Raw genomic sequence first — 4,779 nt, forward strand, 5'->3', positions numbered from 1 at the left:
TTTATCTTTGTTCAGTGCTTTTGAAATGACAAAAAAACCCGGCTCGGTATTCTTATCAATAATATATTCTTATTTCCTTGTTTGAATTATTTTATTTAGTTCACAGGGAAAGGCCTCTCGAGATGTACACCTCATTTTCATGCGAGCCCCAGGGGGACAGAAGTTGTATCACTCTGAAGTTACCTTTCTATTGGCAGACAGAGGCGACAACTGGTCCACAGACACCAGGGAGCTCTGGAATTTAAACTTGATAGGTGTTTTGCTTAATACAGCTGAGCTGGAATTTATGCTGGTATTGAAGTTTTCAGAGCTCTTTGGAATGGAATTTCACACTAATGAGCCTTAAAAAAAGGAAAATGTCTGGAAGCAGATTTCAAAGAATGTTTGGTTGTGGCGTTCCTGTTCCATGCAGACAGAGGGAAATGGCATAAGCAACCAAACAGCACCCTCTACCGGACAAAAGGGCATACTCAAGATGTAACATGGAAATTCCAAAACATTGTCTCGTGTGTCGTGCAGCATATGAGCGGCTAACTTATATGATCATAACACAACCACCGGATTTGGGTTCCAACTGAGGGGATTTGGCAAGCCAACAAAACAGTGATGAGGGATTGAGGATTGGAGTGAATGTTCTGTGGTATTGTGGCAGTTGACACAAAGCTGTAGGGTAACCTTTGAATAAATGTGTAAATAACAACAACAACAACAACAACAATAATAAATTGCAACCACCAGGTACAGAGGCCTTTGGGGGGGGAAAGAGACCACAGCTGAGCCTGTATTAAAGGAACAGTTATTGACTCTGCTGACTGAGGGGGTGCTAAGGGTGGGAAAAATATTCACGTTGGTTTTCATTTTATTGCGATCCCAAGTCCCATTCCCTGAAATAAGACACGAACTGAAGCACACCTTATCCTTAAAAAATTCACACCTCTCTGAACTTTGCAACAACAAAATTGTACATAAATGTATACATTAGGGGGAAGTGTGTGTTTTAAAATGCATACATTTGGGAAACTAGCGTACAAGTGTGTTATATTAGGGAACATTGCTTGCCAAATTGTGTATATTAGGCAAAACTGCATGTTTTAAAAAAATTGTGTTTATGAGGAGAAATGTGCACTAAAATGCTGGTGATACTTCATAGGAAAATGAGGAAATGTGACAGCCCAAACTTGGGACTAGAAAAACTGATAGAAACCCAAACTAGACAGATTTGTCCATCCCTAGGGTGCGTCAGGATGAAATGAGGGGAAGGGAAACATGGTCAAGATTAAAACTTTCCTTGTTGGGCAGAATAGCTGCTATAAAGATGAATGTATTGCCGAAAATGCTATTTTTGTTTCAGTCCCTCCAGATCGTGGATAAGGTGGAATGTTTTGGAAAATGGCAGAGGGATTTATCTAAATTTGTCTGGCAGGGCAAAAAGCCCCGAATAAAGTTTAAAATACTAACAGATGCGAAAGAAAGAGGGGGGTTTGCCCTGCCGGACTTGAGGTTATATTATGAAGCTGCAGCCCTCTGCTGGTTGAAGGATTGGATCCTATTGGAGAACACCGACGTCCTTGACCTGGAGGGATTTGATAATGCTTTTGGGTGGCATGCATATTTGTGGTATGACAAGGTTAAAGTTCATAAATTGTTCAAAAACCATATTGTCAGAAGGGCAATTTTCATGGTCTGGTCAAAATACAAAGACTTATTGGAGAGTAAAACTCCGAGGTGGCTCTCACCGATGGAGGCCAAAGCACGTAAAAGACTCAATATGGAGGCCCATTGGCCTAAATATTGGGAAATAATTGAAAAAATTGGAGATAAATGGAGGTTACAGAGTATGGAAAAGTTAAAAAACAAGGTGCGAGATTGGTTGCATTATGCTCAAATCCAGGAAGTTTTTAAAGCAGACAAAAAAGTGGGTTTTCAGGAGGAAAAATCGAAACTAGAAACAGAGTTGCTTGAGCCAAAATCCAAGCTAATTTCGAGAATGTATAACTTGCTGCTTAAATGGAACACACAGGATGAGATTGTCAAATCCTCTATGATAAAGTGGGCACAGGACTTGGGGCATAACATTATGTTTGAAGACTGGGAAAGGTTATGGAACACCGGAATGAAATTCACGGCATGTACTGCCTTGAAGGAAAACATTATGAAAATGATATACCGGTGGTACATGACCCCAGTCAAGCTTGCAAAGATATATCACCTGTCCGATAATAAATGTTGGAAATGTAAGGAAGAGGAAGGGACATTTTTACACCTCTGGTGGACCTGCCCGAAAGTGAAGGCCTTCTGGGAAATGATACATAACGAACTAAAAAAGGTGCTGAGATTCACCTTACCTAAGAAACCGGAGGCCTTCCTTCTGGGCATGGTAGACCAGAGGATGGTCAAGAAAGATAGAACTTTCTTTATGTACGCTACTACAGCAGCGAGGATTCTGTTGGCAAAGCACTGGAAGACACAAAATCTACCCACATTGGAAGAATGGCAGACGCAGCTGATGGACTATATGGAGTTGGCTGAAATGACTGGCAGAATTCGAGACTCGGGAGAAGAAGAAACGGAGGAAGTTTGGAAAAATTTTAAGGACTATTTGAAAAAGCATTATAAGTTGTATGAATGTTAAAAAATGCTCCTTTCTAGGAAGGTATACCTTCAGTATCGGCAAATTTCTGAATTGATAAATAAGACACTATAAGACAGAAGTGAGGTAACGAAATATTTTTATTGTGTGGAAATTAAAAATTAATGCAATTGTATCGAAATGTTTACAACAGATAACACGATAAAATGGAAGATATATTGTTATGTATAAAACAAGTCAACAAATTGCTGAGGTTTTGGTTACACAGGGAATGCAGTGCTCGGGAGATGGGGGAAGTCCATTGGATTTACGGAAGTATGTATTTGAAAGTGGAAATTTGTTTATTAAAAACCTAATAAAATATTTATAAAAAAAAGGATGAAATGAGGGGAAGGGATTCATTGCACTGGTCAAGCAATGGAGATCCATACATACCAAAGGATCCTGTAAAGAGAAACAACAATTTGTGGAGAAGCATGCAAATAAAAAATCCTGGGCAATAGGGCCACAACTTGCTGTCAAGACCATGGTTTCTGCACATTTATTATTATTACTATTATCACTTTTAACTGAATTTGTTAGCTGCTTACACAAGGAAGTAATGTCCCAAAGCAGCTGAACACATATGCAGTAGAATGAAGTAGAATCCAAAATCTCTTTCAAATGGGCCCCATGAAAGAAAATTTCTACAAAGAACTGACTAAATAAATTGTAGTGCGGTCCTCAATGTCCAGCCTCGTAAGGTTGGGGTTCCCCACCCACCCCTCTTCCCTCAACACAGCAAAGGGTAGTGAAAAATACGATACTCCCTCTGCAGTCTGAAATGGTGCAATCCATTTTACTGTATTGATTCTGTTGCTTGTGCAGGACAGCACCGACTAGCTTCAGAGCAAAGTTTGTGTCATGGCAACTAGCAACCCTCCTTGACAAGCGTGGACAGAAGGCTCGCCAGTGAAATGAAGATGTGCAGGTGTGCATAACTTTCAGCAGTGAATTTTGCATGAAAATGCACTCTTGGCATTTTAAGATGATTGTTAGATGGATATACAGTACAGTGGTACCTCAGGTTAAGTACTTTATTCGTTCCAGAGGTCCGTTCTTAACCTGAAACAGTGCTTAACTGGAGGTACCACCACTTTAGCTAATGGGGCCTCCTGCTGCTGCCGTGCCGCTGGAGCACAATTTCTGTTCTCATCCTGAAGCAAAATTAACCTGAGGTACTATTTCTGGGTTAGTGGAGTCTGTAACCTGAAGCATATGTAACCTGAAGCGTATGTAACCCGAGGTAGCACTGTATAGTGGTACCTTGGGTTAAGAAGTTAATTCATTCTGGAGGTCCGTTCTTAACCTGAAACTGTTCTTAACCTGAGGTACCACTTTAGCTAATGGGGCCTCCCGCTGCTGCCGCGCAGCCGGTGCACAATTTCTGTTCTCATCCTGAAGCAAAGTTCTTAACCCGAGGTACTATTTCTGAGTTAGAGGATTCTGTAACCTGAAGCGTATGTAACCCGAGGTACCACTGTTATGTAATTTGCCCTTGAACCTTATGGTGAAGGATTAGATGGAGAAGGAGGAGCAGAAAGAAGAAGCAACTATCTTCTCTCCAAGATCAAACTCTTTCCATACCCTATTCTTCCTTACCCTTCAACATTTCTCCATTGAAAACAGAGTCAATAATAATAATGATAATAATGATAATAATAATAATACCCCGGCCATCTGACTGGGGTGCCCCAGCTACTCTGGGCATCTTCTAACATATATAAAGACATACAAAAACATTAGAAAACTTCCCTATAAAGGGCTGTCTTCAGATGTCTTCTAAAGGTTGTATAGTAACTTATCTTCTTGGCTTGCTTCGTAACTCCATACCCGCCAACATTTCTCTGATGAAAATAGGGGCGTCCTAAGGAAAAGCAGGACATTCTGGGATCAAATCAGAAAGTGGGATGGCTTCTGTAAATCCAGGAAGTCCCTGGAAAATAGTGACACTTGAGGGGGGGTGTATATTCTTCTGGTTTGCAACCCAAGGGTCAAATTTTAAATTCAAATTCAAATTTATTTACGGCTATTAGCCCATAAAATATGTACAAACAACCCAAGGGTCTGTTTGTGGTGCTGACCGGTTGGCCAGTTCTTATCCCTGCCTCTCGCCCTGTCCACCCTTGGCATGGAAACAGTTCAGGTAA

The sequence above is a fragment of the Podarcis melisellensis genome (genome assembly GCF_964234715.1).
Source record: "Podarcis melisellensis genome assembly, chromosome: 6".
NCBI classification, from domain to species: domain Eukaryota; kingdom Metazoa; phylum Chordata; class Lepidosauria; order Squamata; family Lacertidae; genus Podarcis; species Podarcis melisellensis.